Genomic DNA, 27777 nt, shown 5'->3' with positions numbered 1-27777 from the left:
TAATCTCCTGGTTCTGCTCACTTCACTTAGTATCAGGTCATGCAAGTCTCTCCAAGCCTCTCTGTATTCATCCTGCTGGTTATTTCTTATAAAACAATAATATTCCATAACATTCATATACCACAATTTATTCAGCCATTCTCCAATTGGTGGGCATCTATTCAATTTCCAGTTAGATTCTAGTCACTTCAAAAAGGGTTGCCACGAACGTATTTGCACATGTGGGTCCCTTTCCCTTTCCCTTCTTTAATATTGGGATATAAGCCCAATAGTAACACTGCTGGATCAAAAAGTATGCACAGTTTGATAGCCCTTTGGGCATAATTCCAGATTGCTCTCCAGAATAGTTGGATCCATTCACAACTCCACCAACAATGCATCAGTGTCCCAGTTTTCCCACATCCCCTCCAACATTCATAATTATCTTTTCCTGTCTGAGCCAATCTGAGAGGTGTGTAGTGGTATCTCAGAGTTGTCTTAATTTGCATTTCTTTAATCAATAATGATGTGGAGCATCTTTTTATATGATTAGAAATAGTTTCAATTTCTTCATCCAAAAATTGTCTGTTCATATCCTTTGGCTATCTATCGATTGGAGAATGGCTTAATTTCTTATAAATTAGAGTCAATTCTCTATAATTTTGGAGATGAGGCCTTTATCAGAACCTTTAGCTGTAAAAATATTTTCCCAATTTATTGCTTCCCTTCTACTCTTGTCCACATTTGTTTTGTTTGTACAAAAGCTTTTTAACTTAATATAATAGAAATTTTCTATTTTGTGATCAATAATGACCTCTAGTTCTTCTTTGGTCACAAATTCCTCCCTCCTCCATAGGTCTGAGAGGTAAGCTATCCTATGTTCTTCTAATTTATTTATAATCAATGAAGATAATTCTTGTACTGCATGTCTCACAGGCAAACTGTCTCACTGCTCACAGTGTTGTAATGAGAATAGAAAACTTTATAACTTTAAAGTCCTGTAGAAATGTAAATGCCTTTGGTTTTTTATATTAGTCATGCTGGCCAGCTTGGGATTGTGAAGGCTGAAAAGTTCCAGTAGGTAGAAAGGGAAGGAGGAGGGACTTAAAAAAAAAAAAATCATAGGCTAGGGATATGGTGTGATGAAAACAGAGTTGTCAGACAGTTACAGTAATATATGCAAAAAAGATAATGAGTGGAAAATTTTGAGAAAGGGAGACTGGTTAAGAAATCGAAGCATTTTAGTAAACCTTTAGGAAGGTATGAGTAAGTTCTTTCAGGTAGTTAGTCTAAATGAATGAAGAAAAAAGCTTCCTATAGGCCCAGCACTTTTCTGACAGCTAGAGATACAAACCAAAAAGCCAAGATATTTCATGTCCTCTGGTAGCTTATATTCTTAAGAAGGAAATACCATTCATAGATAGCCAGAAAAGGCTACGTGTTTCATGGAGTCATTTGGGCAGGAAACTTCAGATTTTTATCCAATTTAACCAACATATGAGCCAGAGTCATCTAACTACTTCCAGCATGTGGTCATCAGATAGATGCTTGAAGTCTTACTATATAAGAACTCTGATCAGTTTAAATTGACCTAAAGCACTCTTCTACCTCATTCCATATTTATCTGCCTCTCCCAGCAAATAGTTGTGGAATAAGGGATAAATTTGTATAGATAGCCAATTGTTTTACTTGACTATACATTTATTACTGGAGAAGATGCTTTAGGGATAGAAGTCATTTGAAAGTGACGGTGATATTTAAAAAGAAAAGGCCTCCCTTCTCTGCCCTGTTTTATTTTTTGACATTTTAAAGAATGTTTTCCTTATAGCAAGCCTTCTGCAACTTCCCTAATTCTGCCCTCTAGGGTCAAGCTGAACTAATCTAATCTTTCATGTGACAATTCTTCAGATCCTTGAAAACCACTATCTTGTCCTATTCCTCCACCAACCTCTCTTTTCTAGGCTAAACAGCCCCAGCTAAAATAGAGTATAGTAAATAGAAACACTAGAAAGTTGGAGTGTTGGAAGGAGCATGAGAATATAAGTTCAAGTTCTCTAGTGTGAGGATTTAACATAGAAAGATTGTCAGCTAGGCACTGAATTCATCGACATATTAAGGAAAGAGTCCTTGGGTTGTAGAGAATAGTACTAGATTGGGTGATAAATTTGGATTGAACGAACCTCAAAAGAAGAGAGCTCATTTACTGATGATGATAGATGGAGAGTCCAAATGTAGCACTGAGGAGCAAGGAGTATTCCAACACCTATCTGCAGGATTATTGACTTGTGGGAGGGAGTATATGATACAAATGAAAGTATAATCAGTGCCAGAAAGGGGTGACAAGGGATGCTGAGTCATTAGGAGGGAGCCTAGACTCTGTGAGTGCTAGAAGGTGGAAGGGTAGAGAAAAGAAAATATTTAAGGTAGAATAAATTTGAATGGGCATAGGGTTCAGAAGGGTGGGCATAGTTTGCCAGAGTGGCATTAGGCTAACCATTGAAGATAAGTTTCAAGCAGATTGTCAGTGACTAGAGGGAGGTTGTCATTGAGGAAGGCTTGTAATTAGACTACTCAGGGTCCTCCTTCAAAACCTAATCTGGTAGGTAATGATATTGAGTCCTGTGAAGCCCAACATCTAGTAGATAGGTGTCAGTGGAAGTTCACTTTCACTTTCTTCCCTTTCTTTCTTATCCATCAGGCTCAGCTCTTACCTCAGTGGGTGACCTGGTTTCCTTCTGGGGCTCCTAAGGTGGCTGCTCCTGAAAGAAAAGGATTTTGGGAAAAAGACAAAAAGGAAAGAAGAAAAACTAGAAGAGAATGAGACTTTGGTAGGAGTGATGAAAAAAATTGAGACCTAAGCTAGTTAGGTTTTCTTACCTACTGTTTTGTTTTCTTGGACCATGAGTACCTGGAGTTTCTATTTTTTGATCTTGGAAATTAAAATAAACTGGTTAACTAATATTCTTTGCTATTCAATTTTCTTCTTAAACTATGAGTAATTCTTTTCTGAAGGGGCAGCTTTCTTTAAAAGGATAAAGTATTCTCTGGAGTAGTTGAAGATATCTTAGGATCATATATCTAGTCTGGGAAGGAACCTGAGAAGCCATTTAATTCAGCCTTTATACAAATGAAAAAATTAATGCCGTGGTTTCATAACTTGAGTAACTTATGGTACCTAATGGTGCCCAGCAATGTGAGAGGTGGGATTTCAAAGTACTTTCTCTGACTTTGGAATAGTTGGTCATCATTTGGGATTCATGATCCTGTGTTGGCATAGCTTTGTTTAGTTTTTGAATCCAGATTTGTTTTCTAACACTATTTCACCTGATTTCTTTGGAATTATTTATAAATCTCTACATCTGGTAAATTACTGAGGCCAGCAAATAGTAAGGAAAAGGATACACTATGAGTTTTAGAGTATGTTGTTGAGTTGTTTTTCAGTCCAGACCAACTCTTCATGACCGCATTTGGAATTTTCTTGGCAAAAATACTGGAGTGGTTTGCCATTTTTTTTCTCCAGCTATTTTACAAATGAGGAAACTGAGACAAATAGAATTGACTGGCCTATGAACATACATCTATTAAGTCTCTCAGGCCAAATTGAAACTCAGAAAGATGAGTCTTTCTGACTCCAGGCCTGACATGCTTGTCACTGTGCCATCTAGCTACCCCTTTAGACTGTTATAGCCACTTTTATCATTCCTGTGTGTGTGTGTTGTTTTGTTTTAATGGATTTGCATTGCTACCTCACATTGTTTTGGTTCACTTATGATCCTTTGAGTCTTCTCTTATTACATTATACAAGCATTGCCATTCTGATATTTGTAGAGTTTATTTTTCTTCCTCTGTTGCATTTTCCCCAATACCTATTAAATTCTAACTTGTCTAATTTGAGATCTTGTGGAATTTAGCTTTTATACCTGTGAGCAAGAGTTTCTCAGGAATTGGCTTATTAGCTTTTAAAGAAATATTTTTACTGTCTTTTATTAACTCAAAGTACCTGTTTGACTGGCCAGACTAGTACTTCCTTCAAAGAAAGCTGTGTAAGCTATCGCGGCCTCTTGCTGGTCTCCATACAGAAGACAAGGGTTGGGTGGGCCTGGAAGATTCTTCTTTCTTCAAGAGATTTAATTCCAGATCATAAAAGCAAAAAGAAACTCTATCATAAAAAGCAGCAGAGGAAAGGAAAGAACATAAGCCTTAGAGCCAAGATACCTGAACTTGAATGCCAGTAGTGTTGAGACTAGAAGAAAATCATTTACATTCAAAGTTTGTTTCTTTGATAATGTGGTTATGATAGTTGTATTACATATCTTACAGAAGTGTGAAAAGACCTGTCAGTTAATGAGCAAGCATGTATTCAGGCTTTATTTGTTAAGAGTTGAGGATACAAAGAAAAAGCAAAAACAGTTCCACTTTTCGATGGCCTTACATTTTAATGGGAAAAACAATATGTAAATATAAATATAGAAAGAAGGAAGGGGGGGGGTGTATGTGTGAGAGAGAGAGTGTGTGTGTGTGTGTGTGTGTGCGCGCGCGCGCGCACATTGATACATGCAAAAAAGATACAAGATACTCTTCAGCATCTTGCTGAAGGGGGTTCCTGAACTGACTGAGTCTTAGAAAGAAAGAAACCAGGAACTCTGCTAGGGAAAGGGGAGGAGGGACAACTTTCCAGTTATGAAGGACAACAAAGCATAGTGATAAACAGTGGAGCGCGTCGTAGAAGAGGAAAGCAAGCAAGCCAGTGTCTGTAATGTGGGGAGAGGAGAGTAAATGTGTAAGATAGAAATGGCTTGTGAAGAGCCTTAAATACTATATGGAATAGTTTCTGTTTTATCCTGAAGACACTAGAAAGCCACTAGAGGTGACTGAGATGAAGGATAACATGGCCAAATCTAGAATTTAAGAAAATCATTTTGGAAGCTGAATGGAAGGCGAGTTGGATAAGACACTTGACACAAGACTGTTGCTCTAATGTTATTATTTGTTGATATCAATTATGAATAATAATCAGTAATAATAATATTTTCACTCTTGGTAGAAAATGGCTATTTGAAACAGGCAATAGTCAACCAACAGCTATTTATTTCACATCTGCTATGTAATTGTAGAGAGGAAAGAGACATGGTGCACAGATCTTGAAGACCCTGATCTTAGAGTCAAGAAGGTCTTCATTCAAATCCCATTTCTGGTGCTTACAAGTTTCCTGATCTGGGTAAGTTACTTAATACCTCAGCATCCTTAGGAACTCTTTAAGGACTATAAATTGCATTGCAGAGTATAATTACCAGTCTTTATTGGAAGAAAAAGGTCCTATACCATTAAAATTATAGATATAGACCAAAAGTTGTAGTCAGAAGAAATAAGATGTATATGTGCTTATATATACACACAAACATAAAAAATTAAAAGTAATTACTTAAAAGTTCCAATATTTTGTCAGTATGTCCACTGATAATGTTCCCAGCATGCAGATGGAAAACCCTGAATACCTTTGTCATGATTATTTTTTCTTGAGTTCTTATAGTCAGAAACCTCATTACCCTTCAACCAACCTAGTATTCTACATCATGTAGTCTATCATACTTGAAACTTTCTCATATTGAATGTAGGAATGAACTTGATCTTCACTATAATATCTTTTAAGAGCTCAGGGTCACCTGACATTAGCATTTTTATATATTACCAACAAAGTCCAGCAGGAAGAGATAGAGAAATTCCATTTAAAATAACTGCAGACAATATAAAATACTTGGGAGTTTTAACATGCCAAGACAAACCTAAGAACTATGTGAACATAATCACAAAACATTTTTCACACAAATAAAGTCAACTCTAAACAGTTGGAGAAATTTTAAATGCTCATGGTAGTCTGAGCCAGTATGATAAAAATGACAATTCCACCTACATTAATTTACATATTCAACGCTAGTTGTTGTTATAGTCATTTTTTCTGTTCCACTTTTTGTTGCAACTTTTTGTGATCCCATTTGGGATTTTCTTTTCAAAAATACTGGTGTAGTTTGGCATTTCTTTCTCCAGCTCATTTTATAGAATAATTTTTTCAAATCTATAGAGAACTGCTTCAAATTTAAAAGAATACTAGTAATTCCACAACTGATAAATATTCAAAGAATATGAACAAGCAGTTTTCAGAAGAAATCAAAGATATCTATAGTCCTATTTTTAAAATGTACCAAATCATTATTGATTAGAGAAATGCACATTAAAACAACTCTGTATGATTTCATACTTATCAAATTGGTTAATGTGACCAAAAAAAAGGAAAATGGCAAATGACAAATATTGGAAAGGATTTGGAAAAATAGGGACATTAATTACTATCAGTAGCATTGTGAAGTGACCCAATCATTCTGGAGAGTAACTTAGGACTACAAAACTGTATGTCTTTCAACTAATCAATATCTCTACTAGATCTGAATCCCAAAGAGATCAAAGAAAAAGGATAAAGTATTTATAGCAGCTCTTTTTGTGATGGCATAGATTTGGAAATTGAGGAGCTGTCCATCAATTGAGGAATGGCTGAACAAGTTGTGGTATATGATTAAATTCCATTGTGCTATGAGAAATGATAAACAAGATGCTTTCAAAAAACCTGGGAATATTTACATGCACTGTTATAAAGTGAAATGAGGAGCATAATGACAACGATATTGTTCAGTGAAGAATTGTGAATGAATTACCTATTCTCAGCAATACAATGATCCAAAACAAATCTGAAGAACTTAAGATAAAAAAAAAAAAATACTATCCACCTCTGTTAAAAGAAATGATGTTCTGAATGCAGATTGAAACATAGCTTTTGAACTTTGTTTTTTAGGGGGAGTTCTGCATTTTCTTGCGCAAAATGGTTAATGTGAAAATATTTTTCATGACTGTGCATATATAATCTATCCCAAATTGCTTGTTTTTTTAAAACCTAAAAAAAATTTTTTAATGTAATTGAGGGGGAAAATATTTTTAAAAACATAGACTTCTATTTCCTATGTTTTAAGAAATATTTTCCCTAGCAGTTCTGTGTTTTACTTTTTAATCTGGGCTAAGGATGGTAAAATAAGGGTTATCCTGTTGATCTTTGTTAGGATTATTCTCATTGGTAAGTAGCAACTGAGAAAGGATTAGAACTCTTGAGTTCTAATGCCATGTAACCTTGAACTGGCATCTGGAACATCACATTTACTCTAAGCTATGCTATTAGTATTGTATTATCTGTTCTTTTAGATCAAACCCACAATTCTGTTATGTTTTCTTTCTTTCTTTGAACATTGCAATCTCTGGTTTATTTTTAGAGTGTTTTCTATTTCTGTTTCCATTTCCTGACTAGAGTACTGCTTGGATGATACAAGGAAGTAAAAGAGCAGCTAGTGTGTGATAACTCATGGGAGCTTCAGCTGGGGACATGCATTCCTTTTGGTAAGAATCAAGGCAGCCTACTATCTCTTACCTACTAGTTTTTCCACAGGCTAAATTCAGGGGTTTCAGTTTCCAGAACCAGGAATGTAGCTTTGTTTTTATTTTCTAGAATAAAATGAGTTTTCCCCCACAGTTAAAGCATAAGGTATTTGGAATCTTACTATACCTCTTCTGTGAACTTTTGTGCCTGAAAACTTAAATATCCCCATGTGAAGAAATAGTTTTTCTGTGAAAATGTGAGGACACAAGAAGCCTGAATAGAGAACTTAGAGGATCTGTTTGGGGACAACAGAAAGACTTGAGTGTGTGGTGAATTAAGCATTGTGGTCCCTCAGCTCATTTGCATGTTGTCACTATTTTTAGAGCTTGAGAGGTTGAAACTCAAAAGGTAGCACCTCAAATAATTATTTTCAGACTATGGGAAGATTAAAAAAGGACTGTTGGTTTCATGAATGACTAAAAGTTGAATAGTGTGAGTTTTACATCATAAGGGAAAGATGTGTCATTGACCACTAGGAAGTTCTTATTTTAGCCAATAGGAGCTGTAAAGAACCTAGTGACAGAATATTAGAAGGAGCAGTCAGATGACGAATGCTTCAGAAACTCGATGATTGAAAGAGAAACATTACTTTGTGGACTGGCTGAAAAAAAAAAAAAGGTTGGGAGCTTTTTGGTTGGACAAAAATGAAACTGATGCAGTTTAAGTTGTCCTTCGGTATTCTGTCTAGATTGAGAAGAGATATAGCCTCTAAGAAGCTGTTCCTGGTTGTTCTCTCCTTACCACTTCTTCCCTCTACTCTTTATTGAGAGGGAAAAGTGGAGGAGGAAAAGACAGACCTTGCAGTTGCTTTGTTATAAATATAGATAGAAAACTGATTGATTTGATGCAGCATCCTGTTGAGTTAAGAACTGGCTGAACTTCTCTGCCTTTCTCAGAGAGCCAGCTTGAGGAGCTTGGTAGTAAACTTTGATTAAAGGAATTACTTGTCACTGGAATAGCATTAACACTTTCTCAGTACCCTTGAAAGTAGAAGAGGAACAGATTTGCTTAGCATTAGAGCCGTACAAATACAAATATTTTTCCGAGAATTAGATTGTCATGAATGGACCAAGCACGTAAAGACCACATTCAGAGTTGTGAGTTGCAAGTTGCCCCAAACAATTGAGTTTTCCTAACCCATGTCCCTCCCTTCTAGGTTTTTATAAATCTGTGTTCACTCTTCCCCAAGGATGTTGTCAGTGTATTTGTGGAAGTCTGTGAGCTCCGATACTTTTATTTCATTATCTTTAGTAACTAATGTTTGACTATTATCAATTTCATCTTATTATCAATGTTTTATATTTGAGGTAATGGTGTTATCATGGTAGTTGACTTTGGGTACATGAGGACATATGTTGCTAGAGACTTATGGGCTTCAGTGATGAGAAGTAAAAATGTATTGCTCTTGTAATAGAATGACCCTGAGAGAATCCTGGGGCTGTGACTTTGTTGTAGTAGTCTGTCTTTAGGAAATTCAGACCTGGTGGTATGAGGATGGATTGGGCACATGAACTGACCCAGAGGAAGAAGAGAAGGACGCTACATTTCTCATGTCAATGGTTCTGTGTCGGAGAAGACGTGTTGAATGCTGCCCCTTATCCATGCTATATCATCAGCACATCAACCAAGCTTGATACTTCTGCAAAGAAAAAAGAAGGTCCATTCCTCTAAATCTTCTTGTAGGCCAAGGTTATTCACTCAGTTTTCAGTTTTGATTTTTTTTAATTATCCTTTCCATTTATATTGCTGTAATTCTTGTCTGTCTTGTTTTGCTAGTTCTGCTTCTCTTTGCAGTAGCTCATTTAAGTCTTCCAATTTTTCTCTCTATCCTTCCTATTTATTGTTCCTGATAGTACACTGATATTCTTTTATATCTATTTGTATACCAAAGTTCAGTCATTTGCTGTTTAATGGATCTTTACTATATTTCCATTTCTTTGCTATTACGAAACGTATTGCTACGAAGTCTTCCTTTCTACCCATATTTTAAAACCTAACTCAGATTCTAGTATTTCCATGAAGCCTTCCTGGATTCCTTTGTCTGACCTCACAAAGTGCTGTTATGTTTTAAAATCACCTATGTCCTACTTTCTTATAAGTTCTAAACTCTATGAAGGGTGGGAAACAAGTCTCATTGAAATGTCATGTCTCCACAAGTTGATGTTTAATTCATTTTCTCATTCAAATGTGTTTCAAACTTTAATTATCCACTTTCTAGCATTACTTGAGTCTATGACACAGAGCTTTACATCTTTAGCACCAGCAAAGTTCATCCTGATATACTACATCTGTGAAACTGATGATTCTTGTTTTTAAATCATAGTTGACAAGTGAAAGGAATAGGATCATGAAGTGCACTGTCACTTCATTTCCTAAGAACCCGGTTTATAAATCAGTACTGAGTAAGTTGCTGTTTGTGTACAGAGGCATCAGTAAGTTCACACCTTTCAGTCCCAAATTTGAATCAAACTTCTGGCCCACATTGATGCTATGAAGCAGGACAGCTTGCTGCCTTCCTTGTTGAAGTGTGTCCTGTTCCATTCTTTTATGGCACTCCCAAGCTATAATTAAGTTTCTGTGTGAAACTGTATCCCTCAGCTGGCACATACTGTGACTACGATCCCTAGAATTACATTTGAGATGATTGTTAGGAGTCTAACTGGCTTCCACCTGATCTCTTGGGGACATAAAATAGGGGCCAGAAAAAAGCCAGGAAATGGCTCCAGGAACTATGTCTTTTCTTTTTTTTTTTTTAATTATAATTTTTTATATACAAAACATATGCATGGTAATTTTTCAACATTAACCCTTGCAAAAACTTCTGTTTCAACCTCCCTTCCTCCACCTACTTCCCTAGATGGCAGGCAGTCCCATACATGTTAAATATGTTAAAGTATATGTTAAATACAACATATGTATACATACAGTTGTCTTGCTGCACAAGAAAGATTGGATTTAGAAAGAAGGTAAAAATAACCTGAAAAGAAAAAACAAAAATGCAAGCAAACAATAACAGAAAGAGTGGAAATGCTATTTTGTGGTCCATACTCATTTCCTAGTGTTCTTTCTCTAGGTGTAGCTGGTTCTGTTCATTACTGATCAATTGGAACTGATTTGGATCCTCTCATTGTTGAAGAGAGCCATGTCCATCAGAATTTGTAGCGTTCTTCTCTAAAGTGTAATGTTCTCTGGGAGCAGATTTCTTGCGGGGCTTCTGGGAGCAGCCTTAGTTTCAGTTCAGTGTAATAATCACCTCAAATGCAGCCAAGTGTTAAAGTCCAAATCCTTTATTTTCTCTTTCAGTATTGTCTCCTTCCTTGGGCCCAGTTAGCTTTCTTAGAGGACTATCTCTCTCCTTGGTTCTGAGAGCTCTTGCTGCTAGTCCTTTGCCTCTGCCAGCTTCTGCCTCTGCTCCCTCCGAATGTCTCCAGCCAGTACAAAGGTGGAAAATGGAATGAATCTGTCTCCTCTTCCAAGAGTGGGCTTGTCCTTTCTGACTTCTGAATGTCCCAGGCTGAATCCTGGTTGAGACTCCTAGCTTATATATGCTCTCTTAAAGGTGTGAATCTTGTAGAACTTGAATAAGTACTAAGTACAATAGTGAACTAGAGAACTGTTAAGTACCATGCTAAATTAGATAACTGATTTAACTCCTTGGAAGAATCCTAACAAGAATTGATCATCATATAGTATTGTTGTTGAAGTGTATAATGATCTCCTGGTTCTGCTCATTTCACTTAGCATCAGTTCATATATGTCTCTCCAAGCCTTTCTGTATTCATTTTGCTGGTCATTTCTTATAGAATAATAATAATCCATATCATTCATATACCACAATTTATTCAGCCATTTTCCACTTGATGGGCATCCCTTCAATTTCCAGTTTCAAGCTGCTACGAAAAGGGCTGCCACAAACATTTTTGCACATACAGATCCCTTTCCCTTCTTCAGTATCTCTTTGGAATATAAGCCCAGTAGTAGCACTGCTGGATCAAAGGGTATGCACATTTTGATAGCCCTTTGGGCATAGTTCTAAAATGCTCTCCAGAATTGTTGGATCCATTCACAACTCCACCAACAATGCATCAGTGTCCCGGTTTTCCCACATCCTCCCCAACATTCATCATTATCTTTGGCTGTCACCTTAGCCAATCTGACAGATGTGCAGTGGTAAAGGAATTATGTCTTAAGGATGGAGGCTCAGACCTTCGTTATAAATTGGTAAGAGGATGGAATGCTGCTTGGATGAAGGTGACTTGATTTCACTTCTGGCTCCTTATTCACTCATAGAATGTGTTCTCTTCCTGAGCCATAACATGTTGATGAAACATGCTGGCATTGGCTCATCCCTGTGATGGAGAAGGGGTTGATAATGTCTGTCCTTTAAATTAAAGATCAAGAGCATTGTTGCCATTGAACCCTTGTTCAAGAAGGGAGAGGATTACTGAGACCCCCAAAGGCATTTTAAGTTTGTTGGAGAGAAGGATATGGTCTTCTAAATGCAAGTCACAGTGCTTATTTTGAGGGGTAGATCTCTTAGAGGCCCCAGGACCAACCCCCTCATTTGAATGTAAGTATTTAGATTTAAGTAGGAAACAGCTTTAGAGGTCCATTTCAACTCCTTTTGTGAATGTGGCATAAGTAGCAGCAGTCTTAGCAAATTTATGAGCAAGCTCATAATTTTATTTTGACTCTCATGATGTCTTAACTCCTTTTAGGGACCATAAGTCCAAGCTATAATTTTAGATGATGTTCAAGGTCACTCCCCATACATTTAGATCTTACTTTTTTTAGAATTTTCCCCATAGTTCTCCCAAAGATGAAGCTATATTTAAGGCATCTGTTCACATTACTTTCTCAAGATGTCTGGATTGGACTGGTCAGGATTTACTAAGATGTTGCTAAATGGTTTTGTGCTAGGCCTCTTTTACTTTTAGTTCCCACTAAAAAAAAAAGTCCATATGGAGTTCCCCTCTCAAGCATTCCTCTGTCCTATGTGGGTTCCTAGTGTTCCAAAACTGAAAGGGATTTTGAGCAGTCATCTTCTTAATTCAAAGAAACACTATATTCAGACCACTCCATATAGGTGCTTGTTGACTAAGCCCTAATGAGTGATTCCTTCTGCCGCTATATGGTTTCAGGTAGTTTCCAGGAAGCATCTAATTCAGTCTGACTCAACTTAGTCACACAAATCTTCAACACTCATTAGCTGTGTAATTATGACAAGTTATTTAATCTCTCTCAACCTCAGTTCTCACATATAAATTAGATCTAATAAAATTGCATAAAACTCCACAGGATTGTTGTAAGGAAAACAAGTAAAAACTCTAATATATTCTAGAAATGGGATCCATTGTTAAGCTTTTATTGCTGTATTTTATTTTTTGATTGCTTAGAGTTGATAGTTAATCCATTTTTCTGGACGTGTAATTTGGAGTGGATGAAAGCTCTTTTACATTTTCTAGAAATTCTTCCCAAGGAGTTCTTAATTTTCCTTTTCATATAGACAATCTGAAGTCCCTTGTGCCTTTTACAGACTTGGATTTTGATATAAAATCCCAAAGGATTTCTAAGTAGCCAAATCAGTTGTACTTCCTCAGTTCCATGCCTTTAAAAAGACCTCCCATTATCCATTAGTGTGTGCTCTTTTCTTAGGCAGTTATCTGTCTGGCACTGCTGATCCACACATTATTTTCAGGCCTTCTTTCTTACTGGATAACTCGAGTCAAGGTGAGCCAGTATATGTGGGAGCTTTGACCCATGGCCTGCTTCCTATACCCTTGGCAATCTCATTGTTTTCTCTCTTTCCATTGTCAGGTGTGTGTGTGTGTGTGTGTGTGTGTGTGTGTGTGTGGTGTGTAGTGGGAGGCAGCATAGCGGGTTTAAGATATTTCATGCTTAAAAAATATTTCATACTAGTAAAATATTAAGAAAATGATTTCCTTGTTAGGGTGGAACTACTTTTCTCAGGATTCCTTATTCTGAAGGTTGTTTATTTTTTAAAAATTAGAAATAAAGAATTGCTTACAAGAACCTCTGGATTTCATTTCTTCCTTTCCAGGTTTTAAAGTCGAGTCTGTATTGCAGATACATTTTTGTAAACTCTTCCATGGGGGGAATTTGTTAACCTTCATTGTGACAGCTTTTCAAGACTTCCTATCTGGGCAGAGGTGCCAGGAGCCCATAGAAAAGAATTGCTGCCCCATAAAAAGTCAAAGATCTGGAGTGAACTATTACCCTAGGATGGGGAACATAGGTCTTTTCAGGGCAGAGACTCTCAGTCTTTTGGGAGTTGAAACACCTGCTGTTGAATTTCACAATGTAGCTCCCCGTCCTTTCAAAAAGGGCTGTGTGGTACTTATTTTTAAAATTAATTTTCTAGTACTCAATGAGATTTGGGTGGTCTGGAGGAACTTTTAGTTTTGTTCTTGTTGTTCTAACTTAGATGTGCCTTGTAGTTGGGGGTTGGCAAGATGTTGTACATCTGTCTCTGTGTATGTGTGTGTTGGGGAGGTTGGGGGGCAGGAAGAGTTCTCTTATGTGTCTGTTTATATATGTGTATGTATATACCCACACATTCTTTCATTTCCATTTGCTGTTTCCATTCTTAGGATTTCTATCTGCTTAACCAAGTGGACTCTCATGGGAAAAAAATCTTTTTGGTTTAATGTATCTTGAACTCATGTTGTGAGTTCACAACATGAGCTTTGGTTACACCGCAAGTTTTTAAGAATTGCCATTACCATATCTCAGCACCACAGCAGAATTATTAGAGCAGAGATGTAACATGCTGCCTCATGGTTTATCACATCCTCTCAGTGTGACAGGTTCCTTATGAATATTACTGAGTGTGTAAGATTTTTTTTTTCTCTCTGAGAAAGAAAAGTTATGTAAGTCCATGAATAATGTTAGTTCTCCAAGCATCATCTTCTTTAGAAGAATTCAGAGGCTTTAGTGAATTTTCATTACAAGGAAGTGTTTGGCTGGGGAGTTGAAATTCTCTTGAATTGGTGGGGGGAATTTAATGTCTCCATGAATTGCTTTTGGAGAAAAAGCATTGGAGAAAAATAGGATGATGTGGTAGACAAGAAGCCAGCCTCTGAGTCACTTGAGTTTTTATTGTGGTTCTACATCCTGTCTATGTGATCCTGAGAAAGTCACAGAGCTTCTCATCCTTAGAGAAAGAGAAATCCCTCCCACCTACCCCCATTGCTTCTACCCAAAATGCCAGAAGCCTACAGGAACCCAACTTCCTTGATGAGTACTAGAAGAAGTGCCACATTCAAGTGGCTTCTAGCCTCAAGAATCACATGCTCCTTCTTTATATTCAGAAATTTGGCCTTCAGTGCCAGAAATCTCAGTACAAGCTTATTTTAGCCCCTAGAAGCCAGATGAAAGCTTTTAATTTTACAATAAGGCCAAAATTTCTAAAAGGCAAAACTAGTTTGCTAATTAATAATAACGAGAGGCTGAGTGGGAGCCTTAGCCAAGAAAAAAAAGGTTCTACCTCAAAGGAAATGTGCTCAGAACTATGGGTTTCAGTGGTTTTCTTCTGGGTATTGTGTATGAGTACCCATCATTTCCAAATGGGTGAAGAGTAGGAATAAACAGTACTCAACCTTTTGAGATTTCATTAGCCAAAAAAAGAGGAATGGACAGCCTTTAGATCAAGAGAAAATGGGTCTTTTCTCCCCTTTTTTTCAGAATTTCATGGGTTGTATATCTTATTTTCAGTTTGAAATTCTCTTAAAACTATTTGTTCTTTGCTAGAAAAATAGAATGGAAACCTAATTGTTTTTTGTAACTTATCATGTGTGATTAGCTCTCTACTACATGTTGTTGATGACTGTATTTAAGAGGACTTGAGGGAAATTACCTATGGCATCTTGGACAAGTCACTTAACTCCTCAGTGCCCCAGTCAACTTTCCTAAGTCTGTACATTGCAGAACAGCTGCTAAATTTTGTGGCCATAAAAAATCTAAAGGAGGGGGAAGTCAGTTATGACTGGAGTAATAGAATATTTAGAGTTTTTTTGTTTTGTTTTTTTTTTTTTTGGCTGAGGCAATTAGTGTTAAGTGACTTGCCCAGGGTCACACAGTTAGGAAGTATTAAATGTCTGAGAACAGATTTGAACTCAGATCCTCCTGAAGACCCAAGTTCTATCCACTACGCCACCTAGCTGCCCCCAGAGTTCTTTCTTCGCTGTAATCTAAGCCTCTGAGAGATACAGTACAGTTATAACTATTATCCTAGTGAGGCTCAAAAGAGGTGGTGATGTTTGATCAGTTACACAATTGCTACTTCTAATCCCACAGAACAAGGACTTAAATCTGGGACTTCTAACTCCAAGTTCAATGTTTTTATATTTTTAAAAACCAGTTCTTTTTGTCTTGAACTGAAAAACATTAATAAATGAGAATTTTTGTGTATAAAGAACAACAGAAAAGGCTTTACATAGGAATTTCATGTGTCTGCCCGACTCCAGGTCCAGCACTCTTTATCCACTTACTGCACCACTCTACTAACCTAACTGTACCACTTACTTGGCCCTAAATAACATACGTATTATGGTTATTAGTAATGATAATGAAATCTTGTGTTTATATAGAAATCTAAAGTTGCAGAGTCCTTTACAAGCATTATTATTTCATTGAATCCTTTCACAGCCCTATGAAGTAGTTAGTACAAATATTTTTTAATAGGTAAATTGACTATGAATTAGAATTTTAATGTGTTATGGTGTCACCCCCGAAAAATTGGGAGGCTTACTCAAGAGCACACTATCATTTTTCCCATATAGCTCTTAGGTAATATGCCTTCTTTCTCTGGGCCCTAGGCTCATAGACTAGATCATAGCTAAGATCTTTTTTAGCTCTAAATCTCAAGACTAACAAAAACCAGTAAGTGATGAATCAGAATTTAAAATCCAGTTCTTTTAATACTAAAACTAGTTCTCCTTCCACTGCACTAATTTTATTGTCTGTTTATTCTTTTATATACATCTTGGTTGTATTCACCCAACCAGACTGTAAGCTTTAGGGCAAGGACTTTGTCTTAAAATTATCTGCACATCAGTACTTGTCTTCAGTAAAACATGGTTGAATTAAGTGTCTCTTAATCTATTTCCTCCTCTCAGCCAAAAGCATTAGTTAAGAGTCTGTCTAAACTTGTGCTACTCCCTGCAGAGTGGGAGGAGGGAGGCTGTTCCCACTTGTTTGTCTCCCAAGAAATACTAAAATTATCAGAGGAGCTATTTGAAATGGTGCCACCCAAAACTCAAGATGGCAGGTCAAGAGTTCTGCTCTTCCATTTATCCTTAGCACTTCTATGCACCAATCTTTCTTACTTTGGGAGAAAGGGACAGTTGTTGTATTTGAACCTGAGTCACCCTGACAGTTGGGCTTCATCTATCTGATTCCCAGGGCTCACATTAACTTTGAAAAGAAGCATCATGTGATCAATTCTGATGGACATGGCCCTCTTCAACAATGAGATGAACCAAATCAGTTCCAATAGAGCAGTAATGAACTGAACCAGCTACACACAGTGAAAGAACTCTGGAAGATGACTGTGAACCATTACATAGAATTCCCAATCCCTCTATTTTTGTCTACCTGCATTTTTGATTTCCTTCACGGGCTAATTGTACACTACTTCAAAGTCTTATTCTTTTTGTGCAGTAAAATAACTGTATGGACCTGTATACATATGTTATATTTGACTTATACTTTAACATATTTAACACGTATTAGTCAACCTGCCATCTGGGGGAAAGGGTAGGGGGAAGGAGGGGAAAAGGTTTTGCAACTGTCAATGCTGAAAAATTATCCATGCATGTATCTTGTAAAAAAAAAAAAAAAAAAAAAAGCTATATAATTAAAAAAAGAAAAGAAGCATCATGAGTTCATAATGGGCAGCTAACAGCAACTGAGGTACTTCCCAGATAGTTTCTTCCTTCTTCCATTTTATTAATTTTCTTTTAATTTCTTGTCTTCCACAAGCTCTATAGGATGAAATGTTGGAGGAAAAGAAGTAGTTTTTAATGTCATTTTTGTTCAGAGTACCTTGCTGGGGAGTCTCTTGCTTTGGGGGGGGGGGGGGGGGGGGGGCATAGCATGATCAGTGTTTTGTCTTTTCTGTATTTATGTTCCCTTCCAGTCCTTACATCTGAATGGCCTAGATATGTTTCTGGCCATACTGTTTACAATCGGGAAACAGACTGTATTCTAGGAGCCTTGTTGTGTGTTCTTGGACTCCCAGATTAATCCCTCCTGGTATTTGGTTCATTAAACTAGCAGATAGAGTTGCATCAGTTGCGGCTGTTAGTTGCTGCTCCTCACCAAGTCCCATTGCGGTATGCTGTGGTGATCTAATAGACTGTTTTCATATCCAGTATCTTATGTTGAAATTCTGTCTTGGTATCTTTTGCAATGTATCTGGCTTTTAGGGGACTGCACCTGGCCCTCTGTCTATGCCATGGAAAGCCTCTTGCACATTCCACAACTTTCTTTAAAATTGATTTAATATCAGTAAAAACTGAAGTCAACTTAGGATTCAAGTTGAAATGCTACTTTCTGCCCGATCTGCAGGTTCTCACTGGTTTCTGTTCCTCTCTCAGATTGACATTCCTTATGCCATCCCTTGCACAGACTAGGTAAGCATTCACTAAGGGTATTAGCCATTTCCAACTTGTCCTGGGTGGTTGTTGGGAATCTGGTCCTGTTTTTTAGTCCCACAGTACCATTTGTTTTTGAACTACATAAAGAAATGCAAGGATTTCAGCCAAGTGAAGCCCAAGTAGAAGGTAGCAGGGGCAGTTGGGGTTCTCCTCTCACTTTCTTCATTGATACAGTGAAAAAATCCCTACACGAGGAGTTAGAAGATTTAGTCACTGTGTTAAGTCAGCTAACCTCTTAGGGTCTTTATTTCCTCATTCCTAAAATTAGAATTATAGACTCTTAGAACTGGAAGAAGCCTTAAAAATTAGTCTAACTCTTGTTTAAGAAGGGAAAAAAAGAAACTAATCTAGACTAACAGAATGCAGGGAAAATCAGTGACATGAAAAGAAACTTTATTTCTCACTGATTATTCATTATTTTTAAAAATTGTGATGAAGCAAAAAAAAAAATCTAATGAATATTCAATTGCATAAAATCCTAAGAGAATTTGGAATGTCGATCATACATGCATCTTTTGAAGTTATGATCATTTTGTGTATGTATTATTCACTTAATACTTATATATTTATTGATGTATAATCATAGTTCACATAGTTCATATATAGTATTGTATTTTATTTCTACTACTGTTTGTCCATTTCCCTAATATTTCTAATTCTTTTAGCAATTATAGATAGTGCTGGTATGAACATTTGGACAAATTTATATTTACTTTTTTTGGGTTATTTGCCCCAGATTTAATTTACCTGGTTAAAGGGAATAATTAAAAAAAACTCATTATGTATTACCAAACCTTTCTCCAGAGAGACTAAACAAACTTGCTATATTCCATTAAGGACTAAGTATCCATTTTCATGAACCCTGCCAACTTTGGGTTTTGGTTTGTTTTTGCCAACTTAATTATAGTACCATATTGTTGTGATAATTTGCATTTCTTTAAATGTTAATGAGAATGTATATTTTTCTAAGAGATATTTACTCCAGTGTAAACTGTTGGCTCATTTTCTTTAATTACTTGACCAGTATTGACCTTATGTAATTGTATCAATTTTACATGTATTTTGGATAGCAAACTTTCAGGTAGGTTTGTCACAAATAGTTTTTTTTTTTTTTTTAATTTTGTCATACAAAAATAACACACACAACCACATACCATCTCATACATTCTCATTCAGTGATGATCAGCCCATTCACTCACATGAATCTTATTCATAAATCATCTATAGAGTTAACCCAGTGCACTGGAGGAGTTTGTATGATTCTCTTAATATTTCATCATTACCAGTGCAACATTGGAGCTGTCCCTCACATCTGAACTTTCTCTTTTCTTAGATCATACATATTTCTTGAATCTGGGGAGTAAGGGTGGGGGCAAAGGGGAGAGACATCAGTATAACAGTATAAGAGCCAGCTTAGCTAAATCAAGAGAAACTGGTCACTGATGAATTCTTTGACCATTGCAGTTGATGAAATAAAGAAAAATACAAAACAAATCTCAGACCTGTATGGTCCCTTTCTACTTCTGTAGCAGCAGTAGTGGAGTAGCAGAAAAGGAGCAAGAGGGTGTTCAGCATTAAAGTTTTTACATTATCTTTCACATTAATTTAACTGATTCTATGATTTGTGAAATATAGTTCTTGAGTCATTTGGTCATTTTGTATTACAATGACCCTGATGAGAATTAATTAAAAAAAGATACTCATTAATAATAATGTAATTATAACTGAGGTGCTAACACGAGTTGGTGATGGTGGAAAGATTCTTCAAAGGACTAGTTCATATCCTCCAATTAAGTCAACATGTATTCTAATACTGGCTGACTTCAATGTAAAGTTCTGTCAAGTCAACAAGCATTTATTATGCAATCTTGTATACCAGATGCTGGGCTAAGCAGTGAATAGAAAAATAAAGGAAAAAAAAAATCAACCCTTTCTAAAAGAACTCACTGTGTAACAACATATACATGTTGTTAGGGGGAAACAACATATATACAAAGAACTGTGTACAAACAAGATACATACAGTTTAAATTGGGAATAATCTCATAGGGATTAAGGAGTGAGAAAGGCTTCTTGAAGAAGGTGGAACTTTTGCTGAGACTTAAAGGAAACCAAGAGATGGAAATGAGGACAGAAAGTTCTAGGCATTGGGGACAGCCAATAAAATTCTCAGAGTTAGGAGATGGAATGTGGTATTTAGGGCACCAATGTCACTGCATCACAGAGTATATGGAAGGGAATGGGGTATAAAGAGACTGAAAAAGTAGGAAGAGGCAGGTTATAAAGATCTTTGAAAACCAAAGGATTTTAAATCTTATCCTGCAAATAATTGGGGATCCTTGAAGTTTTTTGAAGAGTGGGTGACATGGTAAGAATTACGCTTTAGGAAGATCTGTTTAACAACTTAGTGGTAAATGAACTGGAATATAGATGGGGATGGCAAAAACTATGTTGGATAACATGGTTCATATATAAGAAATGAAAGAGACAGAAGTCTCATAGATTACTCCAGAAGCCAGATATTCAAAGTGTCATAAATATTTTGTTCTGAGAGAGTTAAAAGATGTTGGACTTGGTGAACACTGATTAATATAACCACCCCCATCCCCTCAAAAAAAATTGGAATAGGGAAGCAAATGGTTACCACTGTGAAAATCTTTTTCTTTTTTTTTTTTCTTGCTGAGGTAATTGGGGTTAAGTGACTTGCCAAGGGTCACACAGCTAGGAAGTGTTAAGTGTCTGAGGCCAAATTTGAACTCAAGTCTTCCTGACTTCAGGGCTGGTGCTCTGTCCACTGTGCCACGTCTCTGCCCCTGAAAATCATTTTTGACTCAGCTTTTTGTGCGCCATTGAGTTGTTAAGGCAAAGATCAAAATCAATGCCAAATTAAAAGAGTAAAATGAAAATTAGAGGGGGTATGTAATTAAGGCAACTCTTATTAGCTCTTTTTAAATGAACTATTAACACCAAGAAATGGGGAATGACATCAAGAAATAGAAAGTGGGAAAGAACAGCCACTAATACAGGCTTTTCCTGTTTCCTAAGAAATTTTAAGCTATGTAAATATCACCTTGAGACCCAAAAAACCCAGAAAATATTTTTTTTCCTTCTCTAATCAAATTAAGTCAGCAAACATTTATTAAGCATATACTATGCTCCAGGTATTGTGCTAAGTTTGGGATATTAAGAAAAAATAGTCCTTGCTCTCAAGGAGCTTACTATTTAATGGGGACAGCATTCAAATACTTAAGAACAAATAAGCTATATGTAAGATAAACTGAAGAAAAAATCTTAAGGGAAAGACATTAGTTTCAAGGGAAAAGAGGAGTTGCTTCTTATAAAAAATGAAATTTTAACTGAGATTTGAAGGAAACCAAAAGGTAGAAATTGATTGGAAGAGCCTCTCAGATATGGGGGAAACAGTGAAAGTAGGATCTCATGTTAATGTATCTTTTGTGAATAGTAGCTTGCTATTGTCCATGTCACTGGATTGTAGAGTATATAAAGAAGAATAAGTTGTAAGAAGACAGGGTAAGTAAGAAAGGATCAGATTATGAAGAGCTTTAAAAGCCAAATAAAGAGTTTATATTTAATCCTGGAGGTAATAGAGAACCACTGGAGTTTATTGAACAGGGGCAGTGACATGAGTGGATGAGGGACTAGGATAGGGAGAGATTTGAGTCAACCAGCAGACTATTGCAGTAGTTCAGTTGTGAAGTCATGAGGGACTGAGGCCTTCAGAGTAAAGTCATTGTCGGGGGGGGGGGGGGGGGGGGGGGGGGGGGGAGGAGTTACAAGAGATGTTTAAGAAGGTAGAATCCATAGGGTTTGGCAGCAAGTAGGATGGGGAGGGGGAGTGAAGTAAGGCAAAGACGGAAGATGAGACCTAATTGATGAGGCTAGGTCTCTGAGACAGTATTGCCCTTGACAGCAATTGGGAATTTAGAAGAGAGGAGGATTTTGAGAAAAAGATAGTGAGTTGCTTTAGAGCTGTTGAGTTTAAGATGTGTATGTGATATCCAGGTTGAGATGTCAATAGCCAGTTGGATATGTGAGTGTGGAGAGCAGGAGAGAGGTTAGTGCTGCTTACGTAGATCTGGGAATCACTAGTATAGAGATAATTGAATCAAAGGGAGCTGATTATTTCACCAAGCAAAATAACAGAAAAAAGAATAAAGCCTAGGATAGAGAGTTGAAAACCAAGCTAGAGTACTGCCACCAAAACTTAGAAAGAAGAAAATTTTTAGAAGGTTATTAACAACATTAAAGGTTCCAGAGAGATCAAGCTGGATGAGGATTGAGAAAAAGGCTATACATTTTTGTAGTGGCAAAAAACTAGAAACTGAGTGGATGTCCATCAGTTGAAGAGTGGTTGAAAAAATTGTGGTGTATAAATGTTATGGAATATTATTGTTCTATAAGAAACGATCAGCAGAATGATTTCAGAGAGATGTGGACTTACATGAACTGATGCTAAGTGAAGTAAGTAGAACCAGATCACTGTACATGACAACAGCAAGATTACATGATGATCAATACTGACAGATGTAACTCTTTTCAAGGTAATTCAGGCCAGTTCCAATGGTCTTGTGATGGAGAGGATCCAGTGACAGGACTGTGAGGATTGAATGTGGATCATAATATAGTATTTTCATCTTTTTTATTGTTGTTGGCTTGCATTTTGTTAATTTTCTCTCTTTTTTTTCCTTTTTGATCTGATTTTTCTTGTGCAGTATGATAATTATGGAAATATGTATGGAAGAATTACATATTTTTAACATATATCGGATTACTTGTCTTCTAGAGGGATGGGGGTGTAGAGGGCTGAAATTATTGAGTCGATGCACTGAGGTCAAGACTGCCAAGCACTTGAGGCTAACTATTGATTGGACAATACTCTATGGGCACATGCTTGGAAAATGGTCCTTTCCACTATCCGTGCTGGCTCAATGATTGGTGTATACAGAGGATTGTAGGAGAGACTAGGGGGGTGGAATAAGACTAGCCAGAGTCACATTTTGGCGGTAGATGAGGAAAAATGCGCTTGTGGAGATTCTCTTCCATCCCCTTCACTTCTACCCCTAAAGACCAAGAATAAAGAACAAGGACTTTTGCTTATCCTGACTCTGGCTGATTCTGAGGTATCCTGAGTGCTAGCGTGGTCGTCACATGGGGGAAACAAGGTTTTGCAAAGATGAATATTGAAAATATCTATGCATATGTTTTGAAAAAGAATTAATTTTAAAAAAGAAAAAGGCTATAGATTTGACAGTGGAAGGTAATCATGACAACAACAGATAGGAAGGATTGTGGAAGGAAAAATGGATAATTGTTGTTATATTATTTTAAAGTTTTTGAGTAAAACCAATGCAGTCAAAATTAGAAGGAAATTTCTCTGATAAAGGTCTTGTTTTGTGTATATATAGGGAGCTGAGCTAAATTTTAAATTTATAAAAATAATTCATTCCTCAATTGATAAATGATTGAAGCATATGAACTGTAGTTATATGAAAAAAATGCTCTAAATCACTATTGATTAAAAAAATGCAGATTTGAGGTACCACCTCATGCCTCTCAGATTGGCTAACATTTGGGACACTAATATTATTTATTGGTGTTTGGAGGTGGCCCAACTATGGTGGAGAACAGTTTGGAACTGTGTCCAAAAGGCTGGAAAATTTTGATCCAGTAATACTACTAAGCCCCAAAAGAGAACAAAAGAAAAAGACATGTATATACAAAAATATTTATAGCAGCTCCTCTTGTGATGACAAAGAATTGGAAATTTTTTAAATGCCTGTCACTTAGAGAATGGCTGAGCAAGTTGTATGAAATTGTAATGAAATATTATTTTGCTGTAAGAAATGATGAAGGAGATAGTTTCAGGAAAACTTGAGAAGACCTGTATGAACTGATGCAAACTGATGAGTAGAACCTAGAACATTGTACACAATAACAGCAATATTATAACAATAATCGGCTTAGTTGCTCAGATCAATGATCAATTATGGTTCCAAAGGACTTGGAATGAAAAATGCTATCCACCTCCCAAGAGAGAACTGATGAATTCCAAGTGCAGACTAAGTATGTTTTTTCTTGGTTTTTCCCCCCCACAGTGCTCATGTTTTACATGACTTCATATACATAATGGCTATCATATTTCTTGCCTTCTTACTGGGTGGAGGAGGGATCAAGAAAGGGAGGCTTGGAATCTTTAAAAATAAATAAGGAAAGAAAGACAGACTTAGGACAGTAATAATAGTTGCATAACCTACCTCAAAGGATTGCTGTGAGGAAAATGCTTTGCAAACTGTTATATAAATGTGATCTATGATTATTATTCTATTCACTCAGCCATATTATTTCTGATGATACCCTTCATTTTTTTAGTAGTCATATCTTCTAATGCAGCTGAAATAATGCTGCTCTATTTTCTTTTTCAAATTGAACTGACCTATTTGGAATGTACTTCTTTATATGTTATGAAGTATAACATTTTATTCTTTATACTGATCTCCAGTTGTTCCAACAACATTTATTAGATAATTTCTTCTCATTTAGTAATACCATCCTTCCTCAGTGGAAGAAAGTGTGACTTCTAGAATAAATGACTTATCCAAGATTACTAAGCCATTCTGTAGCTAGCCATCTGTTTGAAACAGTACATGCAAATATTTTTGAAAAATATAAAACTTGTTTTCAAATGGTTTGTTCTAAAACAAATATAAGATTATTATTTGGCAATATCACCTATTGTTTTCTTATTATATATTCCTACTAAATAAATAGCACAATACCAAAAAAGTATGAATTGTGGACCCTGCCCTCAAGGGGGTTATGATCTTGTTTTAAGTATACATACATATCACATAGAGTAGGAAAAAATAAAAGGTAACTTGTATCCCAATTATAGAGAGGACCTTGAAAACCAGACTAAGCTTTTATGGTCTTTATCCTGTAGGTAATACTTCCCTCTGTGTCTTTTTCTTGCCTCCTCATAAAAACAGTTTGAAGGCACTTAAAAAAATTTTTTTCACTCTCTCCTCCCCATCTCATTGAAAAAGAAGGAAAAACAAAGCCTCAGAAAAAACCTACATACATATATCCATATATACAGTCAAGCAAAACAGTTCCCATATTGGTCATCATTTATTCACACAAAAACATACTCATATACATACATATACATGTGTGTGTATCTCCTGACTCCAGGGCTAGTGCTGTATTCACTGCTCCATCTAGCTGCCCCAGTATATATGTTTATACTTTGAGTCTGTCACTTTTCTCTCAAGAGTTGTGAATAGCATATTTTAGCATGAGGCCTCTGGAATCATAGTTCGTCAGTCAATTGATGGGAGTTGTTAAGTCTTTAAAAGTTATTTGTTTTTACAATATGGTTACTATACAAATTAAGTTCCTGGTTCTAATCACTAAACTCTAAATCATAAAGGTCTTTTTAGGTCTCTTTGAAACCATATCCTTCCTTACCTCTTAACTGTATTTCATTTATGTTATATTTCTGTATATTGCATATACTATCCATTTATATACATATATACACACACAAATTTAAATATATGTGCATATATATTACAATTTGTTCAGCCATTTCCTAGGGGATGAGAAATCCAATTCTTTCTCAACACAAAATGAGCTGTTAGGGACAACTCGGTTGAGGTTAGCACAGAGGTTAGAACATTATGCCTGGAGGCTAGAAGAGCTGAGTTCAAATCTAGCCTCAGGTACTCATTGTATATCACTAAGCAAGTCATGTAACCTCTTTTTACCTTAGTTTTTTCATAAGTAACATGGAGATCAAAGATAAGAAATACCATCTACCTTCCAAGATTGTTGTGAAGATGAAATGAGGTAATAATTGTGAAGTACTTCGCACAGTGTCTGGACACATAGTAGTAAGCACTGTAAAAATGTTGGCTTTTATAAATACTTATGTACATATGGGTATTAGAAAAACCTTTTCATTGACATTTGGCGGGGGGGCATGTTTAGAAAGTAATTATTTCTTCATTTGAGTTCATTTGTCTTAGTCTGAAAACTGAAATTCAGGTCAAGGCCACAACTACATATAGCATATTTTGCCTAAGAAGAGCAATTAAAGGAATGGCTTATGGGATGGGAAAAAGAAGAGGGCATGTAAGAGTGCTTAATATCTGAGAAGCAGCTTGATATGCCTATTATTAAATCTTACCATAGTTTTTCCAGAAGGGGAGGAGGGGAGGAATGTTAAATCCTTTGTTGGAGGCACAGAGAGCTACCTGATAGTAGATTCATGGCCTTACCTTTATAAATTAGCTATCTCCTCCTACACTTAATTGTATATTTCTAATACTTAGAAACCAAGAATAGTACCAACTGTGAGAGATTCAGCTGATGAAATGGGAAGGAAAAAAGCTATCCTCTCAGTTTCTCATTGGCCCCCTAGGTAGCCAACTAGCCTTTTCAAGCAGATTGTGCTTTCTCCGGCCACCTTTGGAATAAATTAGTTGGCTGTCTGTGTTACAAAGGTGAGTTGTCAGTATGCCAGTTCCTGGCCCTGCCCAAACAGGGAAGTGTTAGAAAGCACCTTCTCGAACTATAGCCAAACCCTTTAGTGTTTGGGACATAGTCCAGAGAATCTCAGACTCTACTCTGTCGACCCAGGAGGCAGCCTGAATGGAGAAAGGTACTACTCAACCTGTACCCCAAGGAGAAATAGGAGGAAGAAAACCCCAGAATTGAGCTAGGCAGCCTAGTTATTGTGGGTGGGAAGTACTTCCTGATGGCTGCTGAAAAGACTTCTCAGCAGGAATTCTCCAAAGGGGAGTTCTTGAAATAATTGTTCCAAAGTCATTCATGTGGCAGACAGGATTCTGGAGGATGCAGATCTGGTTTGGCTCAACTCCAGCAGCCTCCTCCAGGCTAGGTGGTTTATGTCTTAGAAATTGGGTACTTGTTAACTCTTCCTTATAGCAGGGACCTTAGATCTAGGTGACTGACCAGGAGAGATTCTGGTTTCATTCTTCAGGTGTGGAGGAAGATTGTCTTCGTGGGTAGAGAGAGTGAGAGGAATAGCTAGTGTGAAGTTTTAGTGGTTTTTGTTTTTGTTTTTCATACAAGCCATTTTAAAGGTAATTGGGCTACCACTAGAGTTTGCTTTCTCAATCTTTAATTAACTGGTCAGTCATTCCTCATAGATATCCAAATTCCTTAATTTTCCAAAAGGCCAAAAGCCAGAGTCCCAATTGGGGAGCAAACTGCCTTGGGACAAGGAAGCAGCTGTGCTGAGTATACTATGCTCTATTACAGTCCAGCTCTCGAGAAGTGAAATGAAACGATGTGTTCCCATTCATCTCTTCCAGAATGACCTGTTGCCCTCCTGTTCTGATTATTTTTTTCTGTTCCATTTGTGTCCTTGGTTATTGGGCAGGTGGGTGTGGCTGAGCTACATTTTCTACTCTGGATAGCAAAGTGGGTAGTGATTTTGAAGACAGTGTGGGACTTAAAGAATGAAGTGTCATTGGGGAATGACTGAGCCCTGAGGAGAAAATGTGATATTTAAGCACAAACTCTAAATGATTAGTCTAAACACCAGCAGTTCTCCAGGAAGCCTTAAGTCGTTTTTTGTTTTTGTTTTTTCCCTTTA

General features: G+C 36.7%; 1 protein-coding gene across 11 annotated transcripts in view; it reads left to right on the top strand.

Annotated features, from left to right (window-relative positions):
• The window catches only part of PPARD (peroxisome proliferator activated receptor delta), a 76682-nt gene that overhangs the window by 14057 nt on the left and 34848 nt on the right, over nucleotides 1–27777 (top strand). For 5 of the 11 annotated variants that reach the window (XM_012549008.3, XM_031965010.1, XM_023502928.2 and 2 more), the window contains 2 exons: nucleotides 5094–5197; nucleotides 7328–7416. The exons of 2 other annotated variants lie outside the window; for them this stretch is intronic. The gene's annotated coding sequence lies outside the window, so the exon portion shown is untranslated. Of the gene's footprint in view, nucleotides 1–2677; nucleotides 2808–5093; nucleotides 5198–7018; nucleotides 7417–27777 lie in introns of those variants that run through there. 4 more of the 11 variants (XM_031965004.1, XM_023502927.2, XM_031965005.1 and 1 more) reach the window with 4 other exon arrangements.

Source organism: Sarcophilus harrisii, chromosome 4 (genome assembly GCF_902635505.1).
Source record: "Sarcophilus harrisii chromosome 4, mSarHar1.11, whole genome shotgun sequence".
In the NCBI taxonomy this organism is placed as follows: Eukaryota; Metazoa; Chordata; class Mammalia; order Dasyuromorphia; family Dasyuridae; genus Sarcophilus; species Sarcophilus harrisii.
Note: the sequence above shows the minus strand (reverse complement) of the source record. Positions and strands in the feature narration are given on the sequence as shown.